This window comes from Leucopleurus acutus (assembly GCF_964270905.1).
Source record: "Leucopleurus acutus genome assembly, chromosome: 3".
NCBI classification, from domain to species: Eukaryota; Metazoa; Chordata; class Mammalia; order Artiodactyla; family Delphinidae; genus Leucopleurus; species Leucopleurus acutus.
Genome location: NC_139145.1, coordinates 14,506,981 through 14,525,539, shown reverse-complemented (window position 1 = coordinate 14,525,539; position 18,559 = coordinate 14,506,981). Strand labels below are relative to the sequence as shown.

The 18,559-nt window shown below is 40.9% G+C and overlaps 1 pseudogene across 1 annotated transcript; it reads left to right on the top strand.

Annotated features, from left to right (window-relative positions):
* On the top strand, positions 1-2,023 carry LOC309959998 (interferon-gamma-inducible GTPase 10-like; annotated as a pseudogene). Its single transcript has 2 exons — positions 1-5; positions 1,432-2,023. The product of its transcript is annotated as an interferon-gamma-inducible GTPase 10-like (transcript).
* Positions 2,024-18,559: the final 16,536 nt, after the last annotated feature.

Below are 18,559 nucleotides of genomic sequence, written 5' to 3'. Positions count from 1 at the left end.
ATGAGGTAATCTGGAGTCAACATCATCAGCCTTTTGCTTCCAACCAGTCTGGGGTCAGACTGGCTGTGGGCATCATACAGTTACCTAAAAAACAGCTCAAAGGGCACCACTCAGAATATTATCTATACCCCTCAAGGATGAACTAAAGGTCTTTGACTTTGTTTAATGACTAAACTATTACTATTTTGTCTGCTTGACTGTTTTCCTTTATCTCTGCCTTTTCTCACCTCTCTGATGAAATGTATTCTTTGGAACTCAGGGAAGGCCTAGGAGGCTAAAGTTTTTCTACAGATAAGAGACAGGTAGCGGACATTGTGGGGGATGTGTTCTGGGCAGGCCCAATAGGGTCCTGCTCAGTTACAGTCTCTCCAGATTTTTAGTACTTGGAACTTCAGAGTTTTGCTAAATTAAATTAAATAATGAGAATTCATTGAGTGTCTAGAAAAGTCTTCAATAAGATAAAATACTGAAACATTGATTTCTAGACAAGTCTAAATTTACCTACATTTGTCCTCTTATGAGAAAAAAAACTAGAGATGTTTGGGTTTATTAGACACATGTCTTGTACCACATAGAAGAAAGAAATTATGCTATGAGACAATGTATGTTTTCAGAGGTTATCAAATATGTTCATAAAGTTGCCAATCAGAAAATGCTGGTATGACAAATAGTTCACAATGACATACTTCTTGGTTTTCACTAGAGATTAAAGTTTTTAAGTTTAAAAAGTTTCATATATAGGGCTTCCCTGGTGGCGCAGTGGTTGAGAGTCCACCTGCCGATGCAGCGGACGCGGGTTCGTGCCCTGGTCCGGGAAGATCCCACATGCTGCAGAGCGGCTGGGCCCGTGAGCCATGGCCGCTGAACCTGTGCGTCCGGATCCTGTGCTCCGCAACAGGAGAAGCCACAACAGTGAGAGGCCCATGTACCGCAAAAAAAAAAAAAAAAAAAAAAAGTGTCATATATAAGTAATTATAGCTACTAAAATAATAAGGGAAGCACTTTAGTATGTAAAAAATGGTAGGATATATGTCACTGCTATGAAAATTTCCCAAGTTGGAGATATTTCTGTGGCTGGACTGGCCCTTGGGGTTCTTATTATGATTACAAGACACATCTCAGCAACAACCGTCAGGCAACTTTGAAAAAACAAGGTTAATTATTAACAGATCCTGAAAGGTAACACAGCACACCCGTGACTTCACAGCAAGTTTGAGGGAAGAAAGACTATATTATCATCTCTCCTATACACTTCAAAGAAAATGATACAGAGCTGGACATAGTAATTGGAAAAATGAAGAAGAATTTCATTTGAACCAATGTAGATAGTGATTTAGATAGTGAACAAAGGTGTAAAACTGTGACCTTGGATAAGGAGAGAATCCTACAAAAGATTTGAAACAACTGTCTGGAAAAACTACTGGTGGCCAGTGTGAAGGAGCCTCAGGTCTTCTTAGTCTTCAGCATTTGTGTGTCTGACTGATTTCCCAAACCTGGAGACCACTCTTCCATGGGAGCTCCCAGCCCACAAGCAGCCCACAAGCAGCACATCTTCACGCAATGCCTTCTCAGTATTACTGAAGCTGCCATTAATGGGAAGAGGGATTCTCTGAAACAGAAGGTCTGGCTGGAGGCCTTAAATGCTGAATCCCAGCCACTATCCCTTTTGTGACTTGGCCAATGATGATAATGTGGAGAAGCTAAAGGAGACTTTAACTCTCTATAGGTCTTACTTTGGGCTAGTTGACACATCCTTGGAAATCATGGCCAAGGATTTGTATGTGTTGGCATAGAAATTCAAGGCAAACATTATGTCTCCCTGTTTTCTGTTGAAAAGGATAACGAGTCCTTAGGGGAAAAACTGTTAAAATACATTGAGAAACATTGCTCAGTCACTGGGGGAGCCCTTGCTATTGGCCTTTACTTTATAAAGACCTTCTATTTGCAAAATCACTTCCTTGATACTGTAGTGAGCAATACTAAAGCTTTTCCTAAAAAAGAAAAACTTTTCACCACCAGCTGACCTGATGGTGGAGTTGTTCTAAGCAAGCCTGGTCCCCCTGCCCCAAGCGAGGACCCCCAGATACTTCCATGCTCCCACTCCTGGACAACCTCCACCTCAGTGACTTTCATTTGACAAAATATGGGATCAGTCTTAAAGACTCACTTAAAATATCCCTAAGGGAAAAAACAAGGAATGGGATCTGGAATTCTATGCTGAGAAGTGAGACCATCTCTCTGGTGACACAGCAACTCTGTGTCCAGGGCTGATCTCACTGCACTTATCATAGTAGCAAGTTGCTATGCTCAATGGCTGGTGTGCAGTAGGTGCTCAATAAGTGTTTGATGTCTGCACATATCCACAGTCAATAGAGGTCATTGCTGATGGTCCCTCATTATGTGTCCATCTGATGTTTCTTCTGGTCTCCTTTTGAATTCATGTTATTCTACAAGCCTCTGCCACATAGACGTGAGCAGGACATAAGGTCAGAGAAAGTGTAAGAGGAAACAAAGCCAAGGGAAAGCTTGAACTAGGGTACTGTGAGAGGAGAGTGTCCTTGGCAGGAATGTAGCCTGGGAGTTTTCCATATTAGAACCCTGGAAGTTATTCAGCTGCCATCACCCATGGCTGCAGGTGGCTGAGGCAGGGAGAAGGTTGGTGTTGGAGAGAGTCGGGATGACTTGCAGATTCCTAACAGGAACTCTCCAGTTTGAATGTGTTCACGAACTTGAAAGCTCTCCAAACCATAAAATTTTTGGATTTTTATGGAGGCTTCATCATGTAGGCATAATCAATTGTTAATCCCATTTCCAAACCCTCTCCCCTTTCTGGAGGAAAGGGATGGGTTTGAAAAATTCCAATCTTCTAATCATGGTTTTGTCTTTCTGATGACTATCCCCCATCCAGGAGACATCCAGGAGCCCACCCAGAATTGCCTAAATAGAGGAAAAGAGAGTGTTATCATCCAGAAAATTCTAATTTAGGAGTTCTGTGCCAGGGATGGGGTCAAAGACAAATACTAGAACAAGAGTTGCTCCTAGTGTTATCACTTAGCAAATTACAAGGATTTCAGGAGCTGTGGGCCAGGAACTCGGGACAGAGGACAACATTTTTTAAAATTATCTCACAACCCTGGAACCCATCTGAACACCAGCTCCAACACTGATTCTGTGTGGCCCCTCAGAGCCTGGTGTTCTCTCCAGGAAGGGAGTAATCACAATACAGTCTCCAAAGGGCCTTAATACAACTCAATAAAAAAGCACACATAAGTTACTTCATTAATGTATAGTGCACTATATGATATAAGGTCTTCATATGAATCCCTCAAATTTTCTTCTTTCCCTCCTGCCCACAATCAGTGGAAAACCAGTAATTACAGAATGCAGGAAGCCCCAGGGGTCAGCAGACAGCTGTTCCCAATCACTCCATCCAGACAGATGTGCCACAGGCAGCAAATGACAGGGAGAAGTTATTAATCAACTTCTGGAAAAGTATAGGCCCACACAATATGACAGGGACATCACAGAAATACAAAGAATAAGAGATTACTATGAACAATTATATACCAATAAAATGAACAACCTAGAATAAATGGATACTATCCTAGAAATGTACCAGCTCCCAAAAATGCATCAGGAAGAAACAGAAAATATGAAAAGATGGATTACTAGTAATCAATTAAATCAGTAATCAAAAAACTCCAGACGAACAAAAGTCCACAACCATCCAGCTTCATGCATGAACCCTACCAAACATTTAAAGAAGAGTTAATGCCTATCCTTTTCAAACTACTCCAAGAAAACTGAACAGGAAGGAATGCTTTTGAACTCATTCTACAAGACCAGCATCACCCTGATACCAAAATCAGACAAATACAGCACAAAAAAAGAAAATTACAGGCCAATATAACTAATAAACATAGATACAAAAATACTCAACAAAATACTACCAAACTGAATTCTACAATACATTAAAAGAATCGCACACAATGATCAATTGGGACTTATTCCAGAAATGCAAGGATGGTCCAATATCTGCAAATCAATCAAGTGAAAAACATTATCAACATTATCAAATTGAAGAGTAAAAATTACATGGTCTCAATAAATGCAGAATAAGCTTTTGACAAAATTCAACATCCATTTATGATAAAAATTCTCAACAAAGAGAATACAGAGGGAACATATGTCAATATAATAAAGGCTTCATATGACAAACCTATAGCCAACATCATACTCAATGGGGAAAAGCTGAAGGCATTTCCTCTAAGATCAGAAAATAGACAAAGATACCCACAATCGTCACTTTTATTCAACATAGTATTGGAAGTCCTAGCCACAGCGTTGCAACAAAAAGAAATATAAGGAATCCAAATTGGAAAGGAAGAAGTAAAACTGTCAGTGTTTTCAGATGACATGATACTGTATGTAGAAAAGCCTAAAGACACCACCAAAAATCTATTAGAACTAATAAATGAATTCAGTAAAATTGCAGGGTACAAAATTAATATACATGAATCTGTTCTATTCTATACACTAACAAAAAATTACCCAAAGGAGAAATTAAGAAAACAATCCCATTTACAACTGCATCAAAAAGAATAAAATACCTAGAAATAAATAAAACCAAGGAGGTAAAAGAACCTATACTTGGGAAACTTGAAGACATTGATGAAAGAAATTGAAGATGACACAAACAAATGGAAAGTTATAACATGCTCATGGATTGGCAGAATAAATATTGTTAAAATAACCATACTCCTCAGGGCAGTCTACAGATTCAAAGCAATCCCTATCAAAATACCAATGTCATTTTTCACAGAACTAGAACAAATAATTCTAAATTTATATGAAACACAAAGACCCAAAATAGACAAAATATACTTGAGAAAGAAGAACAAAGCTGGAAATGTCACACTCTTTGATTTCAAACTATACTATAAGCTAAGGTTATCAAAAGAGTATTATATTTGCACAACAGATACATAGATCAATGGAAAAAAGTAGAGAACCCAGAAATGAACCCGTGCATATATCATCAATTAATCTATGACAAAGGAGGCAAGAATATACAATGGGGAAAAGACAGTCTTTTCAATAGACGATGTTTGGAAATCTGGACAACTATATGCAAAAGAATCAAACGAGACTACTTTCTCACATTATATACAGAAATAAACTCAAAATGGATTGAAGACTTAAATGTATGACCTGAAACCATAAAACTCCTAAAGAAAATACAGAGAGTAGCTCTTTGACATGGGTCTTAGCAATTTTGAGGGGATATGTCTTATCACACAAGGGAAACAAAAGAAAAATAAAGAAGTGGAACTACATCAAACCAAAAACCTTTTGCACAGTAAAGGAAACTAACAATAAAATAAAAAAGTAGCCTACTGAATGGGAGAAGATATGTGCAAACCAGATATCTGGTATAAGCTTAAATCCAAAATATACACTTCAACATCAAAAAAAAGCAGCCAATCCAATTAAAAATGGGCAGAGGACCTAAATAGACATTTTCCAAAGAAGATATACAAATGGCCAACAGACACATCAAAAGATGCTCCGTATCAGTAATCATCAGGGAAATGCCAATCAAAACCACAGTGAGATATCACCTCACACCAGTCAGAATGGCTCTTATCAAAAGACAGCAAATAAAAAGTGTTGGCAAAGATGTGGAGAAAAGGGAAACCTTGGACACTGTGGGGTGAAATGTACTTTGGTGCAGCCACTATGAAAAACAGTATGGAAGTTCCTCAAAATATTAAAAAAAGAACTACCAGCAATTTCACTTCTGTGAATTTTTCCAAAGAAAATGAAAACACTAATTTGAAAGGTATATGCACCCCTATATTCATTGCAGCACTATTTACAAAAGCCAAAATATGGAAGCAACCTATGTCTCCCTTGATAGATGAACAGATAAAGAAAATGTGGTATATATCTTTACAATGGAATATTAGCCATAAAAAAGCATTAAATCTTGCCATTTATGACAACATGGATGGACCTAGAGGATATTATGCTAAGAGAAATAAGTCAGACTGAGAAAAAGAAATACCATATGATTTCACTTATATGTGGAATTTATCAATAAGAAAAATGAACAAACATAAAAAAACAAAAAGAGACTCCTAGATGTATAGAAGAGACTGGTGGTTGCCAGATGGAGGGGTTTGGGGGATGAGTGATATATGTGAGGGAGATTAAGAGATACAAACTTTGACTTATAAAATAAATAACGCACAGGGTTGTAATGTAAAGCATAGAGATTATAGTCAATAATGTAGTAATAACTTTGTATGGTGACAGAAGGTACCTAGACTTATCATAGTGAACATTTTGTAGTGTATAAAAGGACTGAATCAGGGCTTCCCTGGTGGCGCAGTGGTTGAGAGTCCGCCTGCCGATGCAGGGGACACGGGTTCGTTCCCCGGTCTGGGAAGATCCCACATGCCGCGGAGCGGCTGGGCCCGTGAGCCATGGCTGCTGAACCTGCGTGTCCGGAGCCTGTGCTCCGCAACGGGAGAGGCCACAACAGTGAGAGGCCTGTGTACCGCAAAAAATAAAAAATAAAAAAATCAAGTGTCATTAGGAAAAAATGGAAATTAAAACAAAAGAGGGACACCCATCCATGCCTATCAAAGATAAGAAAGCAGAGGAGTGCCAAGTGTGGGGGGAGATGGAGGGAAGCAAGAAATTCATTCTGCTGACCTCTGGGTGGGTGCTGCAGCCTTTCTGGAGAGACATCAGGCAAAGTCGTCAGTGCCAGAATTTCTCAAACAGGCACAGGCGGAAACATGACCCAAATGTGCATTGCAGCTGAGCCGGTAGCAGAGACTGGGAGGCAACCCAGAGGTTGGGTAATGGATGTGATGTGAGTAGGATGCAGGAAGAACCCACTGCGGGTTATCATGTCCTGTCCATACACATGGCAAAGTGGACATAAAGCTGTGAGGAAAAAGTAAGAAAGAAACTGTTCCAGAGAATAGTATTAGTTGTGTAAATTTAGCATCTCAATACATAAGGCAAATGTTAACAACCGTAAAAGGGGAAATCAACAGTAAAACAATAATAATAGGGGACTTTAACCCCCACTTACACCAATGGACAGATCGTTCAAACAGTAAATAAATACTGAAACACAAGCTTTAACTAACACAATAAAACAGATAGATTTAGTTGATATTTATAGGACATTCCACCCAAAAGTGGCAGAATACACTTTCCTCTCAAGTGCATACGGAACATTCTTCAGGATAGATCACATCTTGGGTCACAAATCAAGCCTTGGTAAATTTAAGAAAATTGAAATCATATCAAGCATCTTTTCTGACCACAACACTATGAGATTAGAAATCAATTACAGGAAAAAGAAACTGTAAAAAGCACAAATAAATGGAGGCTAAACAGTGCACTACTAAATAACCAAGAGATCAAAGAGGAAATTTAAAAAATACATAGAAACAATTGACAATGAAAACACAAGGATCCAAAACCTATGGGATGTAGCAAAAGCAGTTCTAAGAAGGAAGTTTAAAGCAATTCAATCCCATCTCAAGAAACAAGAAAAATCTCAAATAAACAACCTAGCCTTATACCTAAAGCAATTAGAGAAAGAAGAACAAAGAAAACCCAAAGTCAGTAGAAGGAAAGAAATCATAAAGATCAGAACAGAAATAAATGAAATAGAAATGAAGAAGACAATAGCAAAGATCAATAAAACTAAAAGCTTGTTCTTTGAGAAGATAAACAAAATCGATAAACCATTAGCCAGCCTCATCAAGAAAAAGAGGGAGAAGACTCAAATCAACAGAATTAGAAATGAAAAAGGAGAAGTAACAACTGACATGGCAGAAATACAAAGGATCATAAGAGATTACTATAAGCAGCTATATGCCAATAAAATGGACAACTTGGAAGAAATGGACAAATTCTTAGAAAAGCACAACCTTCTGAGACTGAAGCAGGAAGAAATAGAAAATATGAACAGACCTATCACAAGTAATGAAATTGAAACTGTAATTAAAAATCTTCCAACAAACAAAAATCCAGGACCAGATGGCTTCACAGGCAAATTCTATCAAATATTTAGAGAAAAGCTAACACCCATCCTTCTCAAAATCTTCCAAAAAATTGCAGAGGGAGGAACACTCCCAGATTCAATCTACAAGGCCACCATCACCCTGGTACCAAAACCACACAAAGATATCACAAAAAAGAAAACTACAGGTCAATATCACTGATGAACATAGATGCAAAAATCCTCAACAACATACTAGCAAACATAATCTAACAACACATTAAAAGGATCATACAACATGATGAAGTGGAATTTATCCCAGGGATGCAAGGATTCTTCAATATCCTCAAATCAATCACTGTGATACACCACATCAACAAACTGAAGGATAAAAAACATATGATAGGGCTTCCCTGGTGGTGCAGTGGTTGAGAGTCCGCCTGCCGATGCAGGGGCACGGGTTCGTGCCCCGGTCCGGGAAGGTCCCACATGCCGTGGAGTGTCTGGGCCCGTGAGCCATGGCTGCTGAGCCTGCACATCCAGAGCCTGTGCTCCGCAACGGGAGAGGCCATAACAGTGAGAGGCCCGCGTACCGCAAAAAAAAAAAAAAAAAAAAAAATATGATAATCTCAATAAATGCAGAAAAAGCTTTTGACTAAATTCAACACCCATTTATGATTAAAACTCTCCAGAAAGTGGGCATAGAGGGAAACTACCTCAACATAATAAAAGCCATATATGACAAACCCACATCCAATATTGTTCTCAATGGTGAAAAACTGAAACCATTTCCTCTAAGATCAGGAACAAGACAAGGTTAACCCACTCTCACCACGATTATTCAACATAGTTTTGGAAGTTTTAGACAGAGCAATCAGAGAAGAAATAGAAATAAAAGGAATCCAAATCAGAAAAGAAGACATAAAACTGTCACTGTTTGCAGATGACATGGTACTATACATAGAAAATCCTAAAGATGCCACCAGAAAACTACTAGAACTAACTAATGAATTTGGTAAGGTTGCAGGCTACAAAATTAATGCACAGAAATCTCTTGCATTCCTATACACTAACAATAAAAAATCAGAAAGAGAAATTAAGGAAACAATCCCATTTACCATCACAAAGGAATAAACCTACCTAAGGAGGCAAAAGACCTGTACTCAGAAAGCTATAAAACACTGAGGAAAGAAATCAAAGATGACACAAACTGATGGAGAGATATACCATGTTCTTGGATTGGAAGAATCAATATTGTCAAATTGTCTACTACCCAAGGCAATCTACAAATTCAATTCAGTCCCTATCAAACTACCAATGTCATTCTTTACAGAATTAGAACAAAAAATTTTACAATGTGTATAGAAACATAAAAGACCCTGAATAGAAAAAGCAATCTTGAGAAAGAAAAATGGAGCTGGAGGAATTAGGCTCCCTGACTTCAGACTATACTACAAAGCTACAGTAATCAAGACAATATAGTACTGGCACAAAAACAGAAATATAGATCAATGGAACAGGATAGAAAGCCCAGAGATAAACCCATGCACATATGGTCACCTAGTTTATGACAAAGGAGGCAAAAACATACAATGAAGAAAAGACAGCCCCTTCAATAAGTGGTGCTGGGAAAACTGGTTAGCTACATGTAAAAGAATGAAATTAGAACACTCCCTAACACCATGCAGAAAAATAAACTCAAAATGGGTAAAAGACCTAAATGTAAGACCTGACTCTATAAAACTCTTAGGGGAAAAACACTCTTTGACATAAACCACAGCAAGATCTTTTTGGACCCACCTCCTAGAGTAATAAAAATAAAAACAAAAATAAACAAATGGGATGTAATTAAACTTAAATGCTTTTGCACAGCAAAGGAAAGCATAAACAAGATGAAAAGACAACCCTCAGAATGGGAGAAAATATTTTCAAACAAAGCAATGGACAAAGGATTAATCTCCAAAATATACAAACAGCTCATGTAGCTCAATGTCAAAAAAAACAAACAGCCCAATTAAAAAATAGGTGGAAGACCTAAATAGACATTTCACCAAAGAAGACATACAGATGGCCAAGAGGCATGTGAAAAGATGCTCAACATCACTAATTATTAGAGAAATGCAAATCAAAACTACACTGAGGTATCACCTCACACAGGTCAGAATGGCCATCATCAAACAATGTACAAACAATAAATGCTGGAGAGGGTGTGGAGAAAAGGCAACCTTCTTGCACTGTTGGTGGGAAGGTAAATTGATACAGCCACTATGGAGAACAGTATGGAGGCTCCTTCCAAAACTAAAAATAGAACTACCATATGACCCAGCAATCCCACTACTGGGCATATACCCTGAGAAAACCATAATTCAAAAGGACACATGCACCCCAATGTTCATTGCAGCACTATTTACAATAGCCAGGACATGGAAACAACCTAAATGCCCAACAACAGATGAATGGATAAAGAAGGTGTGGAACATATATACAATGGAATATTACTCCACATAAAAAGGAATGAAACTGAGTCATTTGTAGAGATGTGGATGGACCCAGAGTCTGTCATACAGAGTGAAGTAAGCCAGAAAGAGAAAAACAAATATATTAATGCATATATGTGGAATCTAGAAAAATGGTACAGATGAACCTATTTGGAGGGCAGGAATAGAGATGTAGACATAGAGAACAGACATGTGGACACAGTGGGGGAAGGGGAGGGTGGGACGAATTGGGAGATTAGGATTGACATATATACACTACCATGGGTCAAATAGATAGCTAGCGGGAACATGCTATAAAGCACAGGAAACCCAGCTCGGTGCTCTGTGATGACGTAGATAGGTGGGATGTGGGGGCAGGGGGGGCCCAAGAAGGAGGGGATATAGGTATACATATAGTTGATTAATTTCTTTGTATCACAGAAACTAACACAACATTGTAAAGCAATTATACTCCCATAATAAATAAATAGATTTGTTGCAGGCAGAAGAGTGGGTCCTGGTAGATGTCTACATCTAGTCCCCAGAACCTTGGAATATGTTTCCCCACATGTCAAAAGGGACTTTGCCAGATGTGATTGAGTTACATCTGGCAAAGTTACATCTCCATTGTCTGGTTGGGCTCAGTGTAATCGCAACTGTCCTTAAGGTGTGAAAGAGGCAGGCAGAAGAGTTAAAGGAGTTGTAATGACAGGAAGAGAGGTTGGAGTGATATACAATTGCTGGCTGGGGGCCCAAACCAAGGAATGAGGACACCCTCTAGAGGGTGGAAGAGGCAAGGAAACAGACTCTTCCCGAAAACCTCCAGCCCTGCTTACATCTTGGTTTTAGCCCCGTGAGACCCGTTTCAAAGTTCTGACCTCCAGAACTATAAGATAATAAATTTGTGTCATTTTAAGCCACAAAAAATAAAATAAAAACACAACGCAGAATTTTCAAAGATCAAAATGAATTTAACAATTTGTATCAAAGGAGACAAGTGCCATTTGTGTGGGAGAGAAGCAGAATGAATGGATGGGACTTGATTCACTAATGAGCTAATATTAAAAACAACAGGTGTGCTGTGCACAAAACAAAGACAGTGCTTTGCCATGATCTGGACAGCAGGGCCAATTCAGCCCTCTGCACTGGAGGGCCCAAAAAAGTTAATTGATTTCGTTACCAGAGTTGCCACAGACATTGCTCAAAACACACCAACACCTCCCTTGAACAGGAACTAACATATATTTTTAAGTCACAAGGTCTGGACACACACACACACACACACACACACACACACACACACACACAAGAAGTTGTATGAAGAGAAAAACAAAAACCAGATAGAACTAGCTAAAACCAAGATGGTGACAAATCTGACTTCTAACAGACCCTGAGTTTCATTCTACCCTGATTTTAGTGCATTAGGTACTAAACGACACACCTACCAGGGGCCATGATGGGAAGTCATGGACCAAAAAGGACAGAAAAGGAATGACATCCCATTTCCAGGAAAGCCCTGACTCTCTTCCAGAAAACTAATGCACATGCCCCCCATCATTAGTCTCACTCCTCCCACCCATTGTCCTTACTCATTAAAAGCAAATTCCTCCCACCATTAAAGGTGATAGTTGTAAACTAAGTTGATAGTTGTAAACAAGTTCCCGCTTCTCTATTCTCTGGCCGTTGAATAAAGCTTGAGCTGCTTCAATCTCAGCTTCAGTTTCATTTTGGCTATGCGAACTGAAACAGAAAAATTACGTTCCCCGCTGAGACACGGGGCCTCGGCCAGTCCATGGCCTGAGTGGGGGGTCCATATGTCCTAATTTGGTAACAGTTTTAAACGAAAGAAAAAAAAAATCAGCTTAAAAGTTAAGGAAGGAGAGGATTCTTCTCTGGGGCTGTGAAGCCCAGTGGTGGCTGCATGCAGAACCCTGCTATGAGCTGGGAGGACTTCTGTGTGAGGTGGCCAGTGGGATTGTCAACTGTCATGAAACTGAACATGAAACAAAGAGCCTGGGCACCTGGGCTTTCCTTCAGCATTCTCAGAGGGGACCCCTCTGTTACCCCAGCCCCCTTCCAAGGCAAGGGTGGGTTTGGGTCATAAACTGCTCCTCTGTTCTCACATCTCCCACATCGTCAGCTCTTCCTCTCCCAGATTCCTCCTTTATCTCTTACTCACAGCTTCCCCCCCTGGAAACTCCCCAGGGTTAACACGGGATCTTCTGAAATGTTAGTCCTACACACATGGGGCTAGTGGGTGTTGAGGGAGGAGGCCCTGTGGAGGGAACCAAAGGGTCAGGAATGTGACCAGGAGACAGGAACCCCAGCTCTGGTCCCCGCCCAGGCACTAAGTTGCATGTGGCCTTTGCACCATTGGGGGATCAGTGTCCTTTTTGGAGCAATGAGAACCCCCTGCAAAAGTCTGTGATCTGACTACCTGGGAGGTTGGGAACGTGGAGAGCATGGGGTCCATGGGACCAAGGGGAAGAGGAAGGGAAGGAGGATCACACAGGAGACCAGCTATGGCTGGCTTGGTTCCTGTGGCCCAGGACCAAGAAAAAAAGGTTTCTGGCAGGGTCATTTCTCCTTCCCCCATAATCACCAACTGACCTGGGTCCCCCAAGGGCTGGGAGTCATCAGGACAGGAGGAGACAGGGGTTGTGAGAGGCATGGATTACCTCTTAAGGACTGATATGAAGAAGACCTTATATCATATAGTGCACTATACATTAATGAAATAACTTATATGTGCTTTCTTATCGAATTATATCAAGACATTTTCGAGACTGTATTGTGATTACTCCCTTCCCAGAGAGAACACCAGGCTCTGAGGGGCCACACAGAGTCTCAGTATTGGAGCTAGTTTTCAGATGGGTCCCAGGGTTGTGAGATAATAAAAAATATATATTGTTCTCTGCACCCAGTTCCTGGCACAGAACTTCTGAAATCCTTGTAATTTCCTAAGTGGTAAGAACACTAGGACCAACTCTTGTTCTAATATATTCTTTGACCCCTTCCTGGACATAAACTCCTAAATACTTTGAGGCAATCTGGGTGGGCTCCTGGATGGCTCCTGGGTGGGGGCTGGTCACCGGGAAGACCAAGCCAGTATTAGAAGCTTGGAATTTTCAGCACCACCCCCATCCTCTAGACAGGGGAGAGGGGCTGCAAACAGAGTTAATAATTGATTATGCCTACATGATGATGCCTCCATAAAAATCCCAAAATTATGCGGTTCAGAGCGCTCTCGGTTTGCTGAACATATTGAAACTGGAGAGCTCCTGTTAGGAATCTGCAAGTCATCCTGACTCTCTCCAACACAGGCTTCCTCCCTGCCTTGATCACCAGAAGCCATGGGTGATGGCAGATGAATAGCTTCCAGGGTCCTAATATGGAAGATTCCCAGGCTACTTTCCTGCCAAGGACACTCTCCTCTCACAGTACCCTAGTTATTACAAGCTTTCCCTTGGCTCTGTTTCACCCTTCACTTCTTCTGACCTTATGTCCTGCTCACGTTTATGTTGCAGAGGCTTGTAGGGTAACATAAATTCAAAAGGAGACCAGAAGAACCATCAGATGGGCTCATAATGAGGGACCATCAGTAATGACCTCTATTGTTCTTCAGTTAAGTCTATGATGCTCACAAGTATGTAGACTCCAGAGTGGTTGGAACCAAAAGGTTGATGATGTTGACTCCAAATTACCTCACCACCCACCAATCAGTAGAATGTCCATGAGCTGATCATGTACCTCAGACGCCCTTCCCTCACCCTGGCTTTAAAAACCACTCCCTGGGGGGCTTCCCTGGTGGTGCAATGGTTGAGAGTCCGCCTGCCAATGCAGGGGACACGGGTTCGTGCCCCGGTCCGGGAGGATCCCACATGCCACGGAGCGGCTGGGCCCGTGAGCCATGGCCGCTGAGCCTGCGCGTCTGGAGCCTGTGCTCTGCAACGGGAGAGGAGGCAGCAGTGAGAAGCCGGCGTATCGCAAAAAAAAAAAAAAAAAAAAACCATTCTCTGAATGCCATCAAGGAGTTTGGGTCTTTTGACCACTACCTACCTGGGACATTTGCTTGGCGCCCTGCAATAAATGCTGCACTTTTCTTCACCACAACCCAGAGTCAGTAGATTGACTTTACTGCGCATGGGTGAGGGACCCAAGTTTGATTTGGTAACAAGACTATTTTTAAGTAGACATTCCTAGAACATAATTATTCCCAAAGAGTTCACCCCAATACTCTTACCTCGTTTACATTTAATTTTTCATCATATCAAGTTATTTTCCTTGCTGACAAATTTGCAACAGAAATAATATGAACTTATTTGATTTCAGTAAACTTAGGTACAATTAAAGTATTATACTTAACATTGATGACTATAAAAACATGTCTATATGAATTAAACCTACAATCTTAAACTTGTTTTTATTCATTAAAAAATTAGTCCTAGATCACATGATCCTTTAAAAATTTGGGTTAGTTTCTGTTGTACTTAGAAATATTTTATTTGTAAGCACTTACTTTCCTTTAAGCCAACTAAATGGAACCCATTTACAAATTAATTTTTACATGAGGTCAGACAGAACCAGAGATTTTGTAGCTTCGTTTAAAAACTTGTTTAATGGGGACAGTGTTTCAGTATAGGAAGGTGAAAAAGGGGAAGGGCGAAGGGATAAATTAGGAGTTTGGGATTAAAATATACACACCACTATGTAGAAAATAGGTAACCAACTAGGGCCTATTGTATAGCACAGGGAACTCTACTCAATATCTTGTAATAGCCTATAATGGAAGAGAATATAAAAAGGAATATATATGTATAACTGAATCACTTTGCTCTACACCTGAAACTAACACAACACTTGTAAATCAACTGTATTTCAAAAACATTTTTAAACTAAAAAAGAAAAAAAACTTAGTCATGAACCATATATTTTAATATAAAACTTATTAGTTTATAAATAACCGTTGGAATAAGTTAAGTTTACTCACTCAAGTTTAAAAGGATTCTTTTTTCTTAAAGTTCTACTAATTTAGCTAAGGCCATAGTCTCAGGCAATGTGGGCTGTGTTTGCATTTCAAGGACATGACATAAGAGTTATAACTTAGCAATACTTTTATTTTTTTAGGGTCAGGATTTTGAAAAGATACTTTATCAAGCCAGATATATGCAAAAAAAAACCCAAAAAAAAAACAGTTTTGGAATATCAAAAGACTGTCGAGTTGGCTGTTTTCCTCCAGTGTCTGAAGAATACTTTGGTCACGCAGTGTTAGAAAAAAAATCATCTTTTTTCTTTTCATGGAAGAACAGATGAAAATTTCCCAATGTGTAAGGTACCCCCAATAGGACTACAAGATGGAACAGAGCTCTAATTATCCATTATTCTTATTTCTGGTCAATATTACCAAAAACAGACAGACCAGGACCAGATGAACCAATACTCAGCAGTCTCTCAGGGTCACAGTTCCCTAGGGAGAGAATGGAGGATTGTCTACCTACCACTGCAGATGGGGGTACCAACAAGACTTGGTCTAACAAGGAGTTTCCCAGTTACCAATCAGGCAGCCTCAGATGGTGAGGGACTCCTTGACCCAGAAGGAAAAGTCCAATTAAAGTGGCAGTAGGCTCAAAACCAGATGACCAAATCTTATGCCTCTTTCCCCTAAAAGGAAACCTCCAATCAAGGCAACCAGTAAGTCAGAACACCCTGGTGTCATCACATGTGAGGTTCCACCAGTTACCAGAGATGTATCACAGACCAGACCAGGACCAGAGCCTTGTTTCTTTCACCCTGGAATTGAAAGCCCTGTGGGCCAGTGATGCCTGGTCAGTGGCAGTGCTTGGGGCTGTCCCTGAGCCAAAGGTGCCCAGGCAGCTGCTGGACATGTTCTGAGAGCTTTTACTGTAACAGCGTGGTAGAGTGAGTCTGTTTTCCAAGGTTGGCAGAGATTGCAATGTCAATAACAAGCTAGGAAAATCTTACCCAGCTAAGAGATTGTGAACCTGGCTTTGCCACCCTTGATTCCTCCCCTGGGTCAGGAAGCAATGTCTGCCAGGTGAGGAGAAGGGAAAGCAGGGATCACTTTTTAGTGAGCCCTATGCAAGGGAGTGTGCTTTCACTTTAAATCAACCATGAGAGCTGGACTTAGTCTTCCTGAGTAAGAGGACCTCATCCAAAAAAAAACACGTGGATTTCTTCACCATTTGTAAACACTGAAGAGGAAGTAGGAGGTCTGTGGGTCTGGGCTGTACCTGTCCGTGAGATTCCAATGGGGATGTCAGTGTGAGCCACTCCAACCCCTACCATGGTCCCTCCTATGTGAGGGACATTCACCACACCAGGGGCCTCTGCAGGACTGTAATTGTCTCACCTGAGTGTGTCTTTCCTACACTTTATAGTTCTCCTCAGCCAGCCCCAAGCTTGTAATGGGGTCAGTGGGAGGAAGAAAGAGGGAGAAGCTAACTCTTTTCCTGTCCCTGCTGCAGCTGTCTCAGTTGGAGGAGGGGCGGAGCCAGAGGAGGGGAGATTTCAATTCTATGAGTCTGGAGACTGTTTATGAGACCAACTGGACTTTTGCTTACCTGAGTGGGACCAGGAGACAGAATATTTCCTGAGACATTCCTCCCCTCCTCCAACCAGGAAATGTGTGCTTTACCTCTGTGCATTTTAGAGACCTTATTGATGTCCAGGAATACCTGCCTTGTCCTGAACATGTGATGCCCTAAGGAGACCAAGGTATGAGAGGCCTAGTCTTGTTACTCACCACAGGTCAGTGCGCAACTGCAACTGAAAAGCTTAGCAAACATTTGCAGGGTAACAGTAGGACCACATCCATTTTCCACTTCAGCAACTGCTTTTATAGTTAAGCCAATTGCAGGGGGTTTTCAGGAGGAACTCAGCCTGAACACACAACAGCCTGAGGGCTTTAGGCAAGGCATTTAATGTCTGTCTTCCTTCCCTTTTCTCCTGTTCCCTGTTTTGCTTACCTGGATCCCCAGACTTAGTCTGGTCTCAGATGGAGGCCTGTCACTCAGCCTCTTGGTCAACAATCTAGCCTACCCAGTGTCTGGTGGTGAAGGTCTGACCATGTACACATCACATAGGTTGAGGGTCTGCCAGGAGATGGAGGAACATGAGAGGAGGCGGTACAACCAAAAAATACTGAATTTCGCTGTCTTACTAGACCTTGTGAATTCCTTTGAACCCAACTCCAACCTGTTTCAGGCATCTGATAGACAGATTATCCTGAAAGCAGAACCCAAACCTAGAAAAGTTTTTCAAAGTGTGGCCCTAAAGTGCAATCATCCACTTTTTTATGTCTCTTGTAGACTCTGCCCAGATTCTACTTTGGGTTCTTACCTTGTGTGGGGAGAAGACCCCATTGCAGAGGTTCACAGACCTCCAATGGGGCCAGTTAGGAGGCAGCTGCTGTGCTAGTATCCAATGAATAATTCCACTTGGTAGGTGCCCAGTAGTCACCATGACAGGTCTGTGTCACCTGTGGTCCTGAAGAAGGTTTATGTGATCACAGGGCACTTAGGAGAAGAAGGTCAGACTATGGACTGTGAGGTGTGCATTCAGGGCATCAGGTCCCAGCCTGCATGCAGTTCAGACCAGAGAAGGAGCAGGTGTGCACTTGGTTCTCTTATTTTACTATTTCTTATCTTACTACTAAGGGTTTTCAGTGGCTGTCTGTGTGTGTCCATCTGTATCCACAGCTGGTTGTCAAGTTCATTGGTGAGCTTCCATCTTTGTCTTGCATTCCTTTGTACATGGCTTGCCATTCTCTCTTGTCCCTGCCTCCTCCCTTAATGATTTCTCAGTCTTTCTTCCTCCATAGCATTGATTGTCTCTATATGTCAGACAGAGTATTTCTCTCATGTCCTCAAACTATGGAAGAAGGGAAAGATTCATGACTGACTGCAGATAAGAGAATATACGCAGCATCAATATGGAGAGAACTGAGATATTTTCTTCTCTAATATCATGATTACCTACACACTGAAAAACCATCCCCCAAAATAGAGCATCTTCAATAACTATACCTCCTATT